This window comes from Stigmatopora nigra, chromosome 13, assembly GCF_051989575.1.
Source record: "Stigmatopora nigra isolate UIUO_SnigA chromosome 13, RoL_Snig_1.1, whole genome shotgun sequence".
Classification (NCBI taxonomy): Eukaryota; Metazoa; Chordata; class Actinopteri; order Syngnathiformes; family Syngnathidae; genus Stigmatopora; species Stigmatopora nigra.
Genome location: NC_135520.1, coordinates 1230700 through 1244892, shown reverse-complemented (window position 1 = coordinate 1244892; position 14193 = coordinate 1230700). Strand labels below are relative to the sequence as shown.

Genomic DNA, 14193 nt, shown 5'->3' with positions numbered 1-14193 from the left:
CATTAAGGATATTTGTCAAAGTCAAAATGGAAGGAGCAGTTAAGAGCTGAATTATGCAGAGCGTTAAGTCCAATCTTCCAAACAGTTGTGATTTTTCATTGCTCCTAACCTTGCATGATGTCATTAGACATGATGACTTTCATTACTTCTCATGATGTTCTTCATTTTCATCATACTTTTATTCCTCTTTGGAACTTGCTTGCATTACACTGAAAGCAGTTAGTTACAAATTAACGGACATGGTTTTTTTTTGGCCCAAAAAGTTCACTTACCACATTTTCTCGCATATAAGCCGTTCCCACGTATAAGTTGCACCTGTAAAATGGCCTTAAATTGGTTTAATTTTAAGTTGGCAGGCACAAGTGAGTGAAATTTTTCACATTTTATGTCAGTTTATGCTAAATATGTTTTTTTTTTCTTCAAAAATTTCATTCATAAATGTCAAAATACATTTTGTTAAGCATTTTATCTGTTTATCTTTTCTCTATTTTGAAATAAATGACCACATTGTCTTCCGTTATGGCGTTTTGTGCCTATCAAGTCTAATTTATGCGCATATAAGCCTTATCCTAAATTCAGTCATATTTTTTTTGTGAAAAGCACGGCATATATGCGTGAAAATACGTTAATTATGTCCATACTGTATAAATGAGCCGCAAATTAGGCAAAACAACCCCCGGGCCGGATCTGACCCCCCTAGCGGTCCACTTTTGGCCCGCTGACCGCACCTTTAACACCATGTTCGTCTATTTACCGCAAGACAGGCAAAAATGATAGCTGTGGAGCCATGGGAAGCATTTAATAAGTACTAAAAATAACTTTATGGTCTACGAGGGCAGACGTGCATAATTTTTACATCCAAAAGTACCGTCGTCTATTTTATAGATTAGAGCAAGCGTCTTTTTTTTTTTTCAGCTTCACGCGGCGAACGGGGGAGGCCGCTAACATCAATCAACGTTTAGTGAGTCGCCCGCGACAACTGCATCACTCTGATTTTTATGTTTCCGTCATTAATACCCATGAGTCGCCACTCGTGTCGGTGGTAAATTGCGGAAAAGTCATGTACAGTACGGAAGGAAAGAAGGAACGCCGTTTCGATAATAAACGTGGGATGCCGACGCAGTGGAGATTAAACGTGGTCTGCATGTTTAGAGGAGGTTTTTTAGATGGTAATGATGGCTGGGAAAAGTGAGCTGCTTTGGAGACTTTAACTGTGGTTCCTTCGTTTCGCTTTTGTCAAATACAATTTGACCTTTTAATGGTTTTTTCTTTCAAAACTGAAAGAAGGATTGTATTGAAAATTATGTTTTCTCAAGCTAAAAGCTTGTTAAATGTGTATTTTTTAGGATTTTTGAGCATTAAGAATGTATATTTAAAGTATAAAATGAATAACAAATCTTTATAAATAGGTTAAAAAGTATGTATTTGAAATAAATAGTATATTTTGAGCATTAAGAATGTATATTAAAGTATAAAAAGAATAACACATCCTTATAAATAGATTAAAAAGTATATATTTGAAATAATTAGTTTTTGGGCCTCACTTTTCTTGTTTTTGGTTTTGCTTTTTTTGCCATTTTAGCTCCTCCCCCCAAAATAGTCAATACACTAATCCCTTGATTATCAGATTATCATTTTCTGAACTTCTTATTCTCACCAGGGCCATTAAAAAATATTTAAATAACAACCAAAAAAATCCTCCAGAAAAAAAACGTGATGTAGTCAAGCCGTGATAATTGAGGGATTACTGTACATTTTTTATACTAGGTAAATTTGACCCACTTCTATCTAACCCTCACCTCAAAATACAAATACAAACTAAAATAAATGTCTCCATCTTTTGAACCAAGATTTAATACAAACACCTGTATTTTTATCCTCCAATAGCAGCCCTAAAATAAGCAAAAAAAATGCCTTTTGTTACTTCATGTCCTTCTAAAAGTTTTCTACAATCTTTTGGACTTTTTTGCCACTTTGTTGGCTCGTTACTCATTATGGCCACGGCGTACTCCTCCCCCGATTGTATTGTACAACCAGCAGTCACACCATTAGTATGCCATTAGGCGTTATTATTGATTTTAGAGTCCGCTCCTCCCTTTCTTGGCTGACACGGAATTCACAGGAGATCCGTGAACTTTATCACCTTTTCCTCCCTGCACAATTCCCACCGGATCAGCCATTTTTTGTCCCTCACATTGTTTCTAATGATCCCCATTTCCCCTTTCAATAAATAATTACACAAAAAGACCTGTAAAAGGAAAGGGAAATATTTTGTTATGCACAGCTTCAGGTTTTAATGGTCAAAAATATTTATTTTATTAAAACGTTTTCATTTGCAAACCACGGCCCGCGGGCCACATATGGCCCGTTAGGTTTTTTAATCCGGCCCACCAACGTTGTCCAAAATTTTTATTTTTTAAAAAAAATATTATTATTTTTTTAACCCAAGATGGCGCTGTCCCGCAGAAGCTACTGGCAGTAGCTGTGTCCACTCTTATTTGTTTTTTTTGTGTTTTACAGCCCTTCCATCTTTTTTTAAATGACATTTTAATATTTCTTAATACATTCCTTTTGACTTTGTACTTTATACTTTTGACTTTAATGATAAGTGATGAGTATGTTAGTACTTTAGTCCTTCTGTTTATGTTTCATATGTACTGTTAACGGATGCACTTTTTTACATGTATCGTATCTTGTGCTGACCCCGCCCATCTGTCACATTTTTAGAGTCAATGTGACCCCCACCCAGGCCCAAAAGTTTGCCCACCCCTGTATTAAACAGTCCTTAGACTCTCATGAATATAATTTTGAGAGCTGATTTCTCTCTGTCACCATTTGAATGTCAATGGATTTGATGCTTGAAAAATCCTCCCAAAAAATAATCTACCCAGAAGACCCAAGTAATGATGTTGGTTATCCCAACCCCCCCCCCCCCCCCCCCCCTCTCCACAGGCAAGAAGCCCATCACAGTTGGTATCTTCTACGACTGTGATCCCCTCTGGGTTGACCCAACGTGGAAGGAAAACGGCGGATACGCGGCGCTAGCGGGCAAACTCGATGGCGAGATTGGAGACATCAAAGCGAGAAATGCCGGCCCGGGGATTTACACTGCAGACTCCCGTTTGCGTAGCCAGGTGTGTGTTTTGGGTGCGCGCTAATCAACATTCAGCAGGGATACTTGCGGCAAGTGTGTGTGTTTAAGTGTGTGTGTATGTGTGTGTGTTTGTTTTTTAACAAGGGCTTTGTTTTACTGGGATCGTGACTATCATTTACCAAATGATGCACCAACTGCTGTTCTGAAAATAGTCTTTAAGGACCATTTATTTCAAGGAAACTTTTTTTTTTTCCGGGGGAGTCAAAAGTGCGGCCCGTGGGCCGGAAATGGTCCGCTAAGGGGGCCAGATTCGGCCCGCAAGGTCGGTCTTGATGTATCTTATTTGTGATGTATGTACAGAATGAAATTATTAGTTTTTTTTTGAGAATTCATTTTTAGCATGATTGCACTTTGTTGAATTTTCTAGCTGCAATCCTATTGGTTCATTTGACCCCCGTGTCAAAATGGGGCCTTCAATGACAACCAATAGAATCTTAAAATTTCCTAGAACTAACAGAAAGTCACCTGGAAATGCCCCAAAATTCATCAAAAATTGACAATTGAACATAAAACATCCCATAAAATCCCTCAAAATAAATAAAATATGACCCAGAATTTCCTGGAGGCGACATGTAAGTATCCTAAAAATGAGGTTAAAAATAGATGCCCATATCTACCAACTTTTCAAAATCTATCGACATCGATATATATCCATAAAACCGTAATGCATGTAAAAAAGTGCATTCTTTTTCTACATTTTTTTTATTTCCAGGTTACTGCAAAATTACCCTACCCAAAACAAACCACTATCATTTATTTATTTGTGCCAACATTTTTCCCACAGTAGTACTTTAATTCCAACATATGGAGATTTTTCCAAGTATCCATCCTCCTCCTCAAGAACTCTAGCGCCCCCTCCCACCCCGCCTCTTCCCCGAGACCTAAATGAATTTGTGTGCCTGCCTGGCAGCTTAGTAGCATGCACCTGCTCGGTCGGCCACTTGCGCGAGCGACGAGGAAATTAGAACATCAGAGAGGGAACACTGTCTGCCTGCCGGAAGAGTAAACAGTTTGTCGCGTTTCAAACGCGGGTGCTCCAGTGCATTCATTATGCTGTTGTGCTCTGCATGTCAAAACACCCCCATGCGCACTCATCACCATGCAAAGCCCATCTCACACAAACACACACACACACAAGGACAGACACATGCAATGACAGCCCAGATGACTGGGAAATGAGAAAATGACTTCCACTGGACTCTAAAATATTCATATCCTTTTTCTTTCGCCGCCTTCTAACAACGCCGCCGTCTCTCCGCAGGCGTCCCGAAACTAATTGGCGCCGCTACATGTCGTCGGGAGAGTCGCAAACGTAAATTAGTTGTTGTCGGGTCCTCGTTTTCGGTGAGGTCGGAGGGGAAGGAGGGGGTTGTCCAATGTGTGGCCCGCGATTTGGAAGTGGCCCGCTAGGGGGGTACAGTTCTGCCCGAAGTTAAACTGTTCAGTTGGTGGGCCTCATTCATTGGATTGAATAGGATAACTATTATTATTTATGAATATTTATTATTATTTCGTTGTCACTGTAGCAAAAAAGGTGGGAATACAGACACAGAAAAAGACATTTTAGACATAAATAGATAGGTATAATAAGTAACTTAATAAATAAATACATGAATAAATATATATATATATACAAGTGTGTATATATACATACATACACATATATACACATACATGTACATGCATATATATACATATACATACACCTACATTTGTATATATATATATACATAAACATACACATATATATATATTGATATGCATGCATGCATACGGTAGGTCTTAAGGCATGTCAACTCAATCTTTTTTTTTTTCATTTTCAGAACCGGGGGTGCCGGAGCCTAACCCCTTTGAGGGACTTCCCAGAATGCTTCTTCTCCATTTGTCAGTTCCTACTGATCTTGCGGCATTTCCAGGTGACTTTTCAATGGTTTTGGGTCTTTTTAAGCCTCCTCATTAACTAATTAGCTGCCATTAAAGCCACCGTTTTGACCACAGGGGGCGCATGAACTATTGTGATTGCTAATAGGAAATTGAATAGAGTGCTGTAGTGTATATATGCAACTCCGATATCCTATTTTGCGGAATCCTTGTGCCAAAATTAAAACATTTAACATATTTATTTGCATATAAGCCTCTCTCGCATTTAAGCTACACCCTTAAAATTAACTCAAAATGGCGTCATCACGTGTATGTCGTCTTTTTATGCGCATTTAAGCCATACCCTCAATTCAGTCATAATATTTTTTTGTCCGACAAATGCGGCTTATACACGAATAAATACAGTACTTGTGTACGTACAGTCACAAAGAACAATCCCGTGGACCCCCCCCCCCCCCCCCCGGCTTACCGCACACATTTAACACCGCAGCGATTCGTCGAAAACTTGCAAATGTGCCAAACGCCTCATAAAATGTAGAACGATCCTCAAATTCGAAGGCGCTAGCTTCTTCTCTCTCAAATTGGGTCCAAAACACATTTCTAGCAAATCAACAGTCGGTGCCAAGAGTGTCTGAGTGTAACGGCGAAAGGGGAGGGGACGAAGGGAAGGAGGGGGTTGGGTGTTATGAGGTATCGCTTAACAGAACAGAGCGTGAAACGCTTTTCCAGGCCAGGCGACGACAGGAGAAGGTTGGTGGGTGGCTAAAGCGCCCGCCCGTCGCCATCGCCGCTCTTGCCGCATTCCAAAACGAGTTAAAAAAAATGACTATGATGCATCGTTACATCATCCAATCGTCACGTAGACCAAAATGTCAGAGGTCGGGAATCTTTTTGATGGAAAAGAGCCACAAACAATTCATATTTTCAAACATTATTCCTTGAGAGCCATACTACGAATTTTATAGTCAAAATACATACATGTAAACAAGTGCCTTATCTTTTTTTTTGTAATTTTACAACTTTATTTGTAGTACAAAGCTTTTTGTAAAAAGACATTCTCAGCATTTGCTAATCAATCTAATGCAAAAGAAAATAATTAAGTAGCAACATGATTGATTGTTTTTTTTTTTAATTTGCTACGCTAACAACCTGTTGATTAGCAATCAGGAACATATTACTGTAGTACATGCAATACTTGATCATTTTCTAAAATGACTTTTTAAGTGGCAGAACGCCAGGAACGTTGACTTTAATTACCCTCAATATAGACCAGGGAAACTATGGCTCGGGAGCCACATGTGGTTCTTTGATGGGTGACTCTCTGCTAAACTGAGCTAAAATCTGGACTCGACGTCTAGAGTCGCTTTAATCGTCCAGTTTTTAATTAAACCTTTCTTTATTAGCATCAGGCTAACAATTTTGTCTACATAATTCATATATTTTTACTTCTAGTAAATTCTGAGTATGGCTCTCAATCAATAACAATTGAAAATATGAATTGCTTATGGCTCTCTTTATCAAAAATGTTCCCGACCCCTAATATCGACCAATCACAGACTCCTATTAGTATGTTTTAAGTACCTTTCAATTATATGCGATTTGAAAGTTTTTTTTGTAGTATTTGGGATTTACAACATATAAGTATTGTTGTACGAGTTCATGTTTACGACAATTTTGAATTAGGTTGGATAACTTTATATTATATCGTATACGTAAGTAAGGGAGCGTCTATATTTGTATTTCTCATTGGGAAAAAAAACACAAAATTGGAGCGTGTTCTTTTGTATTTTATCGACATCGCGAGATCACAGGCGCAATTTGTTGGCGGGCAAACTCGCGATAAGATAAGATTTATTGAAGCTGCTGCGCCTGTAATTAGAAGTTATTGAAATGGACGGACCCCGGAGGACAAATATGGCCGCCAAGTCAATATCTATCGAAGGCACCATTCACCACAGTGCCGCACGCAAAATGAGTAGAAAAAGTCTAGCCTGGTTGGACCACTAATAATAGGGGAAAAAAAGAAATTATTTATTAAAATAGTGTGTCATTCGTCAACATTTAAGCCCTTATTTTGCATTTTTGTGATTCCTGGACTCGGCCCGCATTTTGACATGTTTTGGAGAGGTCATGAAAAATACCGTGGAAACATAAACATAAAAATACCTGCGTTAGTCACTAAATATCAAATTACACGTAGTCAGCATATTTAAGGACATAGAACATATTAAGGGACATATTAAGTGACATATTAAAGAACATAGGACATATTAAGTGACATATTAAAGAACATAGGACATATTAATCGACATATTTGTCATTGTATTAATTCAGTCAGTATATTTACTTACATTTGATGACAGAAATACTTCAATAAAATAAAAAAACTACATCAAAAAATTCAAATTTTTAATAAAATGTCACTATTTCAAGAATGTAATGCAGCAAATAATATTAATTATTACAGTGAAATATTTACAAAGGTTAAAGACTAGCAAAAAATTCTCTAAAAATCAAGAATAATAATTTAAAATTTCTAAAATTATATCTGCTATTATAAGAAAGAAGAAATGGTCATTGATGTACGCAAATACTGGCTTCTCCTTTTTACTTTTACTTCCCGTATGTTTGTATTCCAAGTGGAACTGACACAACGCACCTTTAATTATTCTTTAGTACACAAAAAGTAGGTGAAGTCACACACACACACAGTGTCCACTCCAGTTTTTTTCGCAGTCATTTGTCACGTTGGTGATGAATTATAGCCCGTACAGTTCATAGCCTAGAGAAAGTGAGAGGCCATTTTGCCAGCTGTTTATACAAATGCGCCTTCATTGCTCACAGCAAACAAATGAAAGTGACAAAGTGCGACAAGATGAAAAAGTTTGGGGGCCGTAAAGTGCCCGTTTTGCCCATTTGTCTGGATTACCAGGGTTTCCCCCCCAAAGAATAGAAAATAAATAGGAAAGGGACAAAAATACACATTTGCAAATAGCAACAGTTGGTCAAACTGCATTCCTGCTTTTAATTTTATACATTTATACATATAAACATATATATTTGATTTGAATTGTCAAATTCAACTATTTCAATAAATAAATATATAAAATAATAAAAATAGATATATAAAAATATAAAAAAATATAAATATCTAAATAAATATATAAATAAATATATACATACATTAATTAATATACAAATACATTTATAAATAAAGTAATAAATAAATAAAATAAATCTAAACACATAAAATAAATATCTAAATAAATATCTGAATACATGAAATAAATATCTAAATACATGAAATAAATATCTAAATAAATATCTAAATACTTGAAATAAATATCTAAATAAATAAAATATACCTAAATAAATATATAAATAAATGAAATAAATATCTAAATAAATAAAATAAATATCTGAATAAATATCTAAATAAATAAAATAAATATCTAAATAAATCTCTAAATAAATAAAATAAATCTCTAAATAAATATCTAAATAAATAAAATAAATATCTAAATGAATATCTAAATAAATAAAATAAATATCCAAATAAATCTAAATAAATAAAATAAATCTCTAAATAAATCTCTAAATAAATAAATCAGTCTTTTGTATAGTGTGTGTCTTTTCAGGCCATAGTCTGAAAATATCCCCGCACAGAAATAGCTCAAAGTATGGCACATAATACGTTAAAAAGTCTGACATCCGTCGCTCCCGTTCGGCGCTTCCGGCGATGGTGCGCCAGCGAGCGGCGTCTCCAAATGAGCGCAAATCTCCAAGGAGGAAATTGTCAAGCCGTCAACAAAAGGGGAACAAGAAGCGTGAAAAGAAGCCACAGATAAGCATTCCGTTAATGCTATTTATTACTGCAATAAATCAGTTGACTCGCTCTTACGGGAATTGCCTTAAGCTCATTTTGCTGACACTACGAGATGGGATGCCGTCTTCTAATAAGAGAAGGAAGGAAGGAAGGGTCAGAGCAGATTCAAAGTGCAAATAATATCTTTTGTATGAGGCGGAAAAAAAAAATGGCCGAAAAGACAAAAAGAGGAATTTACAGAGTGGAAAAGCATTTAAATTCTTCTTAAAATTGGTGGCGTATAATTATTGGCATTCTGTGGAATTTTTAATTAAGATACTAGTGCAGAACTACTATGTCATTCCCAATTTTCAACCAAAAAATGATGTATTTTTTTATTTTTTTGCAGAAAAGCATGGCCATCTGGTGAGGTTGGAATACCATTACCCAAGCGCTTATAAGCTCCACCCTCAACACCCGTTTTGGTGCGGCGTTCCAGCTGGCAGCAAGGAGACGCAACGGGCAAAAAAAACCGCACCCTTTGGTCCACCAAAATATAGGAAATAAGACTTAAAAGGTAAGTCATCAATTGGGGAAGAAATTGGGTTGAAAGTCATGTGATGTAGTCGTGGAAATCTGTTTTGTGTATTCAAAAAATTTGGTAATGGGAAATTTTAGTTCAGAAAATATTGCAAATTTAAATGCCGCTTTGGCCCGAATATAAGACACTTTTTTTTGCATTGAAATTAGACAGAGTTTGCAATTAAATTTTGGGTCTATTTTTTTTTGCATTGAAATATGTTAGTTGTCTTAAATTTGGGGTCTAGACATTATACCCATTCATAATTCTAGAGGGCGCCAGATATGCTTAAAGTGAATGCAGAACACGACGATGGTTATTGCAGTTTAGTTGATTTTTATTTACATTTCAAAAACCATTCATGTAGAAATTTAATGGGCTTAAGTTTACATATTTAAATGTTCCGCAGATATTAAAGATGTTTTTAAATGATTTGAAACAGGCAAAAGTAAATGTTTTTTCTTTTCAATATATTATTTCCAGATGTAATGTCATTATTTTCTGTATAAAAATAGATTTTAAGGTTCAAAAAGTGAAAAAAGAGGGCGTCGTCTTATAATCAGGATCGTCTTACATTCGGGCCAAAACGATATTAGCTCAACTCGTTCCTAGCTAACTGCTAACTGCTAATTGATATTGAAATTGTGATTTTTATCATTGACTAACATAACCTTTACGTCTACATACGGAAAATATGCCATTCATTCTTACCGTTTGAAAATAACGGGCGTTCAACTCGTCACTCTCGACTAGATTTGCCGCCAAGCATCTTTCCCCTCTCATCTTTTTTGCTCCATCCTCGATTAAAAACAATATTAGCCACATCCATCTTGACGGGGAAAGTGTAAAAAAAAAATAAAAAAAAAGAGCAAACAAACTTTTTAAGTGCTTTTTCTCTCCGAGTGTGCGTTCTTCTACACACTCCAGCACGCTAAGAAGTCTTAGTTTCTATAGCAACGCACTCTTATCTCTCCATCAGGCCGTATATACATAGCTCGTCTCCGGGGTGTTCCTTCTCTGGCTCGGCAAAGATATTAGCAATTATGTGCTTGTTAGGAGCGGGCCGCGAATGGGGGGGGAGACGGATTTTTCTTTTTTGTGTCTGTTTACCTTGGTGGGGGATTCGGGGGAACAAAGTCTGGGAGCCCCCAGGCACACCCAGCCAAGTTCTAGCGTGGTTTGTGGAGGGCTGGTGGAAACTACGAACGACACTTTTGCACGAGCCGAATGATTCATGCCTGTTCGGATCCAAAATGGAGTCATGAACAGAGTCGAATCATTTCATAAGACAGGTGAAACTTTAAAAAGGGAGTCAGTGTAGCTTGGTGTTGGATGAGGATGATGAGGATGGGGATGAGGATGGTGGTTTTGGGTGTGTTTTTATGCTTTTTAATAATGTTAAACCGTTTAGCTCATGCATGAAGAGGTAAACACTTAAATTTTAAAAAATAATAATTATCAAAGGATGCTAGGGCCAACTTGAAATCCTTCCATATTCATTTGTCAAAGAGAGGATTGTAAATTGGTAAGAAAAATGACTTGTTTTTAAAATGGATAGATATTTTTTGAAGTCGTAATTCATTGGTTGCAATGTATATGCATATATAGTTTGCATTAGGTATAAATATATACTTTTATTTCAAAATGGGCACTGTAAAACTAGGAATTCAACCCCAAAACCAACTCGGAATAAGAAATCAACCAACACACTGAAATTAACCCAAAAATGTATAAGAATTGACCCAAAAAAAATATAGGAATTGACCCAAAATGTATAGGAATTGACCCAAAAATGTATAGAAATTGACATACAAAAATGTATAGGAATTGACATTAAAAAATGTATAGGAATTGACATTAAAAATGTATAGGAATTGACCTGAAAATCCTCTAAAATAACAAGAAAGTCATACAAAATGTCCTCAGTGGCTGCCATTTACAAGAACCGAAATCCATTTGACTTAAACTGGCCTTCAATGCCATTAAATACAAATTGAGCGCAAAAACATGGTCAGTAAAAAGCCATCAATTCCTTCGCCAACAGTCCTTTTTCATCTCATCCAAACGCGGCTTATTCACGGGTAGATTTGTACCACGTTAAAGAGTTCCCCCCCCCCCCCCCCCCCCCCCCATCCGCCACGCACGATATGCTCTGAGGGAACATCTTCACCTGGCTCCGGCCGGGTTTGTTCCCGTTAAAAAGCCCTAATTAATCACCGGGACAACGTTTGGGGCTGGAGTGGCTCCCGTCAAGCGTGAAATTACCTTTCTCTCACTGACGGAGTTTAGGCATCCATAAACTGGGATCCGGCGCCCCCCCCTCTTCATTCCACTGGACTATTCGTTATCTCACTGGCTGAATGGGAGACCTTGAAAAGTGAACCCCCCCCCCCCCCAAAAAAAAAGGGTGAGGGATCACCCCGTGATGGGGAAGGACATTGGTGTCCAAGTCTTTTGCGGCCATGTTTATTCCAACTTGATCTTTTGTGGGCTGGTTTGAATAAATGACATTTATTTAGGAAATATTTCTACTTATTATCTATCTCTGGGATATTATCTATCATTGCAGTGGCTTCAAATGTCTCGACGCGACCTTTTCGTTTTCATCTGCAATTCATAAATGACAAGCTTTTTGAAATTCATACTTTTAAATCGCAACAATTTCCAATGAGTCATCGCTCAAAACAAACAGAAATGTGTAATCTTTATTTCTATTTTTTTAACCCAAACATATTAACTCAATAGCATCTTTTTTTTGTCAGTGACAAATCCATCATTCATTCATTTTCTGAACTGCTTTTTCCTCACTAGGGTGCCGGACGGAGTCTATCCCAGATGACCTGGCTGGGGACACTCTGAATTGGTGGGCAGCCAATCATAGGGCAGGAGGAGACCAACAACCAATCACTCATAACTAGAGGTAATTTAGCATACAATTAGCCTAGCATGCATGTTTTGGAATGTGGGAGGGAACCAGAGTATCAGAGAAAACCTGCATAGACGTGGGAGGAAAGTGGAGTACCCAGAGAAAACCCATATAGACGTGGGGGGAAAGAAGAGTACCCAAAAAAAACCCACATAGGCGTGGAAGGAAAGCAGAGTACCTGGAGAAAACCCACATAGATGAGGGACGAAAGTGGAATACCCTGAGAAAACCCACATAGACATGGGGAGAAGAGCAAACTACACACAGGTGGACTGACCTGGATTTGAACCCAAGATCCCAGAACTGTTAGCCCAACACGCTAACCCTAAATGCCCCAGAATTGCTTCCAAATAAATTGTGGAACACGTCGAAATTTAGAAACAAATCCGCAGTGACACAACTTTTTTTTGCACCTGAAACCACGTAAAACAACAATACATACATACCGCACGACTTTCAAAGTCGGATTCCATAAAACCCCCGCGGACCGGCCGCCAGTTAGGTAACGTTCGGAACGACGTGGTCGTACGGGCTGTTTATTTTTAATGGCGGCTCGAAAGTTGATGAGTGGAGCCCGAGACTTTGAAGGCTCCAGGTGGAGAAGATCAAGACTGTGCCAAGACCAAAAAGAAAACACGGTTGCCAGTCAACGTTTCCAGCCAACGTTTCCAGCCCAAATCGATAACTTTTGAAGCCCTCCCTCCACGCGGGCCGGCCCCAGAGAGATGCTCTTGACAGACGTATATATGAATCAGTGGAAACACCCACTCGCCTAACCTCGCCACCCACCTCCAGTGTACCGCCATCCTCCGCCATCTTTGTACTTAACCTTCTCCGTCACGTCGTGACGCCGGCGGACGCCATCTTGGACTATTTCTAGACGGAAGGGGGAGTGGATGACGGACGCTTACATTGCGCACTTCCGCAAAGGTGAAACTATATTTTTATATTAAGTTCCCGAAACGCTTCCTTTTAAACCAGGGGTAGGGAAGCTATGGCTCGGGAGCCACATGTGGCTAACTTGTGAGCTAAAATATGGAAATCGCTAGTCACAGAACTGAGATATTACATCTAGAACCCCTGTTTTAAACCATTAACTAAATTCATGTTCGTCAATCCACACGTACTAAAACTTGCAAAAAATGTCATTTTTTTTTCTTCTTCTGTCTTATTACAGTGGTTACCGCATCCGCCTCACAGTTCTGGGGTCCTGGGTTTGATCCCTGGTCTTGTGTGGCATTTGCGTGTTTTCTGGGTACTCCAATTTCCTCCCACATTCCAAAAACATGCTAGGCTAGCTAGTCAAATATGCTATTTTCTTCCTAGCTTTGATCGGTTGTCTTTTGTTTCTAGGTGCCCTGCGATTGGCTGCCAGAAGTCAGCTGTAATAGACTCCAACACCCCCCTGCAACCTTTGTGACGGTATGTGGTTCTGAAAATGAATGATAGCGATTATTTTTTAACGCTAGTATGTGGCTCACGGACCGTAGTTAGCCCATGTTTGCTCTAAGATGATTGGCTGAGAGAATCAGAGATGGACAAGATTTGATGTATGTTAATTGCTATTAACTTTAGCTAATGTAGCACAATTTTTGATTACACAGTCACCTCTAGAGCCAGCCATTGTTGATGTTTTGCTACAAAATCTTGCAGTGGAGGAGGAGCTTTGTGTTGGAAAAGTTTGTAAACTAAAGTGGCATCTGCATATTTAATAGTATTGTCCTAGTTCGGGGTTTTTTTGTAAATATCTGACAGTGGTGGTGTGTTTTTGTTGGGGGATTTCAGTCTAATACTTTTAAAGCTTACTTATATTGTCTCTCCATCAGTAGGCATTGTGCGTAGTGTGG

The 14193-nt window shown here is 38.1% G+C and overlaps 1 long non-coding RNA gene across 1 annotated transcript; it reads left to right on the top strand.

The window, feature by feature from the left end:
- The first annotated feature begins 5012 nt into the window (after positions 1–5012).
- Positions 5013–13768, top strand: LOC144206794 (uncharacterized). The gene is made up of 4 exons (XR_013328433.1): positions 5013–5070; positions 9250–9417; positions 12232–12340; positions 13700–13768. It is a non-coding gene; the product is annotated as an uncharacterized LOC144206794 (long non-coding RNA).
- Positions 13769–14193: the final 425 nt, after the last annotated feature.